The following is a 7,266-nucleotide window of genomic DNA, read 5'->3' as shown; positions in this document are numbered from 1 at the left end:
GAAATACATCTGCCAACTCTTCTCTCACTTTCTCCTTCCTCAATCCATTTAGACAGACCTGGGAGGGGAGGAAGAGTATTCTATTTCCCTATCCACCAGTGCTGATGGTATTTTGTAAGCATGATTCACTTTTTTAAAAAATGAATTTATAGGGCAGCTAGGTGGTGTAGTGGATAAAGCACCAGCCCTGGATTCAGGAGGACCTGAGTTCAAATCTGGCTTCAAACACTTGGCACTCAACTAGCTGTGTGACCCTAGGCAAGTCACTTGACCCTCATTGCCCCACCAAAGAAAAAAATTTTAAAAGAATGAATTTATACTCACTGTCTGTGAGCCTTGTCATTACTCGAGAACAAATTAGGGAAGGGGGAGAGGGAGGTACTCTGAGGAGCTTTATATCTCACAGATTTTCTGTTAGGATCCTATAGTTATGGAGTGAAAAGTTAAAAGACCTATCTGGGTGCTACCAATTTACCATTCAGTCATATTCATGATCCTCTAATTCTCCCAAGGAGAACCACAAAACTTGAACCCAGAACTCACTTAGAAGGAGCTGAATGGAGGCATGATGCTTCCAAAGGTATGAACACAGTGACTAGAGCCTAGAGGCTAAACTGCATCCTTTTACCTAAGGGGAGGGGGATCAGCTAGGAGATCTTTGTGGAAAATGTCCCAACCTATGAACTGTAAGAATATGAAACTAAGGCAGTGGAATAACTTACCGAAATCTTGTATTTGAACCTGAGTCTTCTAAGAACAGTGCTTCTGCCTTTATACTACTTCCCCTATGAATGGTCCCCAGGAAGAGGGGATGAAAAAGAGGCCCTTATCTTGAAGACTCCATTCTCTTCTCTCTTAAGAAAATCAGAATATTTGGCTATTCTCTACTCCTGCTGTCCCCCTTTCAAAGATCACTGTGTGGCTCCGCATTTGCACCTGCTACCTCTTTCAGGACATAGTTCACCTGGGTCAAGTGATTTCACCTCCTCAAGGTCAGCTCAGTACCCTCTTACTATTTCCCTACTTCCCTACTCCCTATTCAATGTTTTGTGTCCTGTCCTTCCAGTCCAAAAAGACTAAATCAAATGTAAGTATCCATGCATTTTCCTCACCATCAACTATTGGTGTCACATCCAACTGGAGAATGGAACTCTCCCCTTTTCGATTCTCCTCTTTCCCTCGATATAGAAAAAGAAGAAACCAAAACCTTTGTTTGGTATTCTTTCCTTTCCTTGCTCCTGCGGAATTGATTCTGGCAGAAACATTCCATGCTTTTGTATTTATCCTCCAATACTTTCATTACTTCCATCTTCTCTAAACCTCATTTAAGGGGGCAGCTACGTGATACAGTGGATAAAGCACTGGCCCTGGATTCAGGAGGACCAGAGTTCAAATCCGGCCTCAGACACTTGACACTTACTAGCTGTGTGACCCTGGGCAAGTCACTTAACCCTCATTGCCCTGCGAAAAAAAAAAGTAAAATCTAAATATCATTTAAATCTAAGTTGCTCCATGATGTCCAATATTTATCTCTTTTTGACAAGTCCCCTTTCTTCTTTATCAGAATTGTTTCTTTTAGTATCTTTAGAATTTCATCATTTAGATCTTCTCATCCCTTCTTGTTGGATTCCCCTGTAGAATTTTCATTCCTGAGATCCTACCTATTGCTGCTCTGAACAATTTGAAATTTTCTCTCAAAATATAGGGTGCGAGTGGCCGCTGACCTCTGTCCCTGACTGCTTTCCCTTCCCCGGTCCTGCTCCCTGCCTGCCTTCTCAGGCCCTGTGCGCCATAGCTGAGGTAGACCCATTTGGTGCCGCCTCAGCTCTGGCCTCTGCCCTGGGTGGTCCCACAGTAAGTAACGTGGTGGTGAGCGGCAGCAGCAACGATGAAGATTGGGCCTTGGCTTTCTTAGCCCAGCAGGAGAGCAAGATAGCAGACATCTAGAATGATGACAAAGGCTTCAGCATCCTCAACAGGGGCAATGCCCACCTCCCAGCAAGGGGAGCCCCCTGGGGACCCAGATGCCATTGATGTAGTGATGAATGGAGAATACTACCAGGAGAGTAGTGGTCCAACTGACGGTTATGCAGCTATTTCACAAGTGGATCGATTACAGTCAGAACTACAGAGTATCCAGAGATGGAGAGAAGAACAAACGAACCATCTGGAAGTCCTTGATGCTAATTCTCAGAAGCAAGAAGTAGAATGGAAAGAAAAAGAAATGAAAGAGTTGGAAGAATGGTATGCAAGGCAAGATGAGCAGCTACAAAAAAAAAAAAAGTAAATAACAGGGCAGCTGAAGAAGCTTTTTGTAAATGATGTCCAAGAGACTTCTCCTGGAACTGAACGGAAACGTGGAGCTCGGCTATGTGACTTTAACCCCAAGTCAAGCAAGTAGGCCAAGGATGTGTCCTGCATGTGCTCACAGTGCTCATCTCCCTCAAGCAGGCCCCCAGGTTCACTGAAGGGAAACCCAATGAAAACGCTACAATTGCGATATTTTAATCTTACTCAGCGAAGCTGTTCAGTCAGTGGATTAATTATGCCGGATTCTCTTGGACCAAACCTCTTGTCCTTAGAGTTGATCATTGTTTGTGATTGCATGTTTTCTTCAACTGTCTTCTCCCTGGCATTCCAAGGGGGAGGGAAGGGAGAACCCCCAGGACAATAGCCTCTTGTGCTTTTGTGCATTGTCATTTTCAATTCTACTGATAACAAAATTCTCTTTCAAATAATATATACATACATACATACATATATGATGCATGTCAGATTTGGATTTCCTACCTTTTATCACAAATTCTAAGAAGAGGTGGTAAATCCATAGGTTTCCATCAGTCTTACTTGAATCCCCTTCTCCCCCACCCTCCAACTGATTCCACCATCTTTTGAAAAATGAAACTATCATTAAGGCAAGTCAAGAAAGTATAAACTAGTCAAGGAGAAAGAATACCAGAAGGATGTCTGGCTAACTGGAGTTAGTGCTCTATCCTACACCAGATTTGGGATCTTTTTTTTCCCCTAATTCCTCATCTATTTCATTTTTTCTTTCCTGGTGGTCTGGAGTATACTCAGGTGATAATATTGTTTCTGGCTTTTTAAATTTTTTCTACCAATCTTCATTCAAAGTTCAAATGTGTGGGCATCTAGGTGGCACAGTGGATAAAGCACCAGCCTTGGATTCAGGAGGACCTGAGTTCAAATCCAGCCTCAGACACTTTACACTTACTAGCTGTGTGACCCTGGACAAATCACTTAACCCTCATTGCCCCGACCAAAAAAAAAAAAAAAGTTCAAATGTTCTCTCCCTCCACTTACTAATAACAAGAACAATGACAAGAGTATTTGCATAGCATTTTGTTTTGTTAACCACTTTACACACATTACCTATTGATCTTCACAACAACCTTCTGAGGTAGGTGCTATACTATTATCTCCATTTTACAGATGAGGAAACTGAGGCTAAGATAGGTCAAATGACTTGCTCAGAGCTACACAGATAGTAAATGACTAAAGCAGAATTTGAACCCAGGTTGTTCCTAAGTCCAAACTCAGTCCTTTATCTACCTGTGCTAGTTAGATGTCACAACATTATATGCTAAATGTCCTCTTATTTATTGCTATATCTTCTAAATTTAAAGTTTTATACCACATACACATAAGTGCAATCATTTTTGGTTTGGGTTTTTTTTTGGTTTGTTGGTTTGTTTGTTTATTTCTTTGTTTTGCAGAGCAATGAGGTTAAGTGACTTGACCAGGGTCACACAGCTAGTAAGTGTCAAGTGTCTGAGGCTGGATTTGAACTCAGGTCCTCCTGAATCCAAGGCCAGTGCTTTATCCACTGTGCCATCTAGCTTCCCCCAACAAGTGGAATCATTTTTAACATAAGTGAAATATTATTGCCCCTTGCCACCACCACCTGCCCTCCTTTTACCTATACTGTACCTTTAGAATAAGGGAAACCCTTTCTGAATCATATTCTAGTCATGGGTTTCATCCTATCAAGTCCCATTAGGACCTATGAAGCCAAATTCACCTCCTTATGCTAGTATCTCCAGTTTACCTTGCTTATTACCCATACTCTATGCATTGGTGTCATTCATGAGTTTTATTGCTGGTTCCTGTCTTTTATTTGTTTCCTAGGAGGGTTGGGGTCTCCCTCTTGCTATTTTTCCTCCATTGTAGTTATTTTCTGTGCTTTCTTTTGACCATCCTGATCATAGGTTCCTGGATTTAGACTTTAAAGGAACTTGGAGGTTTTCTATTCTAACTCCCTCATTTTATAGATGAGGAAGATAGAGAGGGAAAGAAACTTGGCCAAGGTCACAAATGTAGTAAGCGAGAGAGGCAGAATTTGAACTCAAAACCCCTAACTTCGCCCCAAGGGCTCTTTCCCACTATTCCACACTGCCTCTTCCTCCCTAATTAGCTTTGGACGTCTACCAGTTGATCGATGTCCTTCCTAAAATGTCATTCCCAGAGCTGAAGCCCAGGGACCCTCTATGGACAAAGAAAACAGACGCTCAGCAGACTTTGCATAAAATTCTTCAGAAACCCGAACACAGTCACTAAGTCAAGGAAACGGTTAAGTCATTTTATGTGTGCCTAAGGTTTTATTTTGGGATATCTCTGTGGGAAAGGACGTTTGGGATTAATTGAGCTTTCTGGGTATCTGCACATGAGCTCAATAGTTTTATATATAGAATAAGAGCACCTGATCACAGCACCTGCAAAGAGAAACTACTCATTTAACATCCTGAACTCAAACCAAAGGAAAAAAATGCAGGGTTAAGGAGTGGGAGGCTGGAGGAGTTGGATCAGCTGGAGGCCAGTGTGACTGAAGGCCCAGGCTCTCAGTTTGTCTACCCCCTGCCAGCTAGAAGAATATAGCTCTCCTTCTAAGATCCTAAGCTATAACCACACTAGGGCAGGTAGAGATATGGAGCCTTTTAGGGACCCCAAGGCCTCAGTTGGAAGCTTCCCCAGGCTGCCTATTATTTATATTTTATGTACCCACATAGTTATTGCCAAAGCCCCTTGTGTACGACATTCCTTTCTATGGCTCCTGCCTGGATTCAGTCAATCCTCCTTAGGTCCAAAATGCCCTTACTCATTGTCCTTCATGAAGTGATAAGAAAATCCTCTCGGGTCCACCATTTTGAATGCCACACAAAGTATTTCACTCCAAGGATGAGAATTTATAAAGGTGCAAACATATATGGATGAGCTTTACTGGTACCTGTCTTGTTCCACCCTAAAGAGCCCTAGATTTACTACATAATTTCATTGTGTTACTTGATTTGAACTTGTTATGTGGGGAAGGAACACTGGATTTAGAGTCAAGGTGATAGGCTTGAATCCTGACTCTGCAACATGCTATATGTGTGACCTTGAATGATTACTACAATCTCTAGGCATCTCCATTTTCTTATCTTCCTCCCGGAGTTTTATACAGAGTAAATCAAATGAGACAATGTATTTGATGTGTTTTTGAAGCTATAACTGTTCTCTAAACATCAACCGTTATTGCTGTGCCACATAGTGACAAGAGCACCAGACTTGAAGGTAGGAGAGATTTGAGTTTGAATCCTGACTTGGATACTGCTTAGCTATGTGATTGAGGATAAATCATTTTACCCACCTTAGAGCCTCAGTTTCCTCATCTGTAAAATGGAAATAATAATACTTGGACTCTTGAATTCACAGAATGACTATGAGTAAAATGCTTTGCAAACTTCAAAGTACTATAGCAACAACTTCCCACCTGATAAAAATAGCTCTCATCTTCATCATCCCAACATTTATATTTGTTTAAAGGTCTGAAAAGTGCTTTGCATGGGTCATCCTTGAAACAATCTGTGAAGTAGGTGCTATCATTATCTTCATCTTGTATATGAAAAAAGCAACTTGCCCAGCATCACAGACCTAGTAAATATCTAAGGCAGGAATCGAGCTGAGGTATTCCCTGACTAAGCCTGGCTCTCTGCCTACTGCCATAGGAAACCCTGAGACTAAATGGTCAAAGGTGAAAGTTTCTAAGGGTGTTAGTTGTACCTCTCTGTGCTGATGAGGGAGAGAATGAGTAAATTAAATCCAAAGGCAACACAAGCATCTCCTTTTAGCCGAGAGGGCTCACCTTCTCCCTTTTTTATCAGGGAGAGAAAGAGGGAGGGGAATGGGAGGGGAAGGGGAGAGCAGGGGGAGAGGAGGGGAGGGGGAGGAAGGGGGGATTTGGTTAATTTTATCAACTGCCTCTCATAGGTTCTTGTTTCTTCTTGGTGATCATGTTAACTGATTGTAAAATTTTCTAATCTTGAGCAAAAGAATAGAGAAAGAAAAGAGACTCGTATAAGTCACAAAGAAATAATTTATATTGAATTGCTTGACTTCTTGGGGTGGGGGTAGGAAGGGATGGAGGAAGAGAAGTTGGAACACAAAGTTTAAAAAAACATCACAAAGAAGAAAAGTAGGTCCTGAATAACCTAGACAAAATTTTACTTTTAAAAGATTAAACATTGTTTTAAAAAACACCACACTTTTCAAAACAAGGGAAGGAGATTAGGGTGTTGATATATCACATTTATATATTAACTTACATTATTCTTTCCTCACAAGACTGTTCCCTACCACAATTCCCATTATATAGATGTGGAAACTAAGACTCCCAGAGGGATTTACCCAAGGTCACACAGGTGAGAGCTAAGACTTGAACCTGTTTCCTGAGGTTACATTTTTTTATTGCACATTTTCCCCACAAAGATGAAGATTGGAACTGTTGGCCAAGACCTTTTCATGTCTTGCATGTGACAGGCATTGAACACTAAACAGCTACCAGGTGGTTGTATCATAGGGCACTTAAGTGGATCCATGGTCTCACCAGTGTGTGCCCTCCAACGACTGGTACCTATCAAGATTCAGCCATGCCTTTTCATCCTGTGTGATTCTTGAACAAATTTATCATCTTTTGGATTCCTCTGGGTGGTGATAGTGAGGGATCATGGGATAGCAAATCTAGAAACTGAAAAGACTTCCATGTCCTTAGCACAGTGCCTGGCACATAGTAGGCACTTAATAAGTGTTTACTGATCTATTCAAACTGTTACTACCCATTTTATATTTGAGGAAACTGTGCATCATGGAAGTTCAGCAGGAAGTATGAGGGGAAGGATTAGAACCCAGGTCCTTTGACTCCAGAGGCAAGGGTTTTTGTTTTTTCTTTTGTTTTTCCATTGTACCATGCTGGTTTTCATAACAGATAGTCCA

General features: G+C 41.5%; 1 pseudogene; it reads left to right on the top strand.

Annotated features, from left to right (window-relative positions):
* The first annotated feature begins 565 nt into the window (after window positions 1-565).
* Window positions 566-2,508, top strand: LOC122732017 (annotated as a pseudogene).
* Window positions 2,509-7,266: the final 4,758 nt, after the last annotated feature.

The sequence above is a fragment of the Dromiciops gliroides genome, chromosome 6 (genome assembly GCF_019393635.1).
Source record: "Dromiciops gliroides isolate mDroGli1 chromosome 6, mDroGli1.pri, whole genome shotgun sequence".
Lineage (NCBI taxonomy): Eukaryota > Metazoa > Chordata > Mammalia > Microbiotheria > Microbiotheriidae > Dromiciops > Dromiciops gliroides.
The sequence above is the reverse complement of the archived record's forward strand: the minus strand, read 5'-3'. Positions and strand labels throughout refer to the sequence as shown.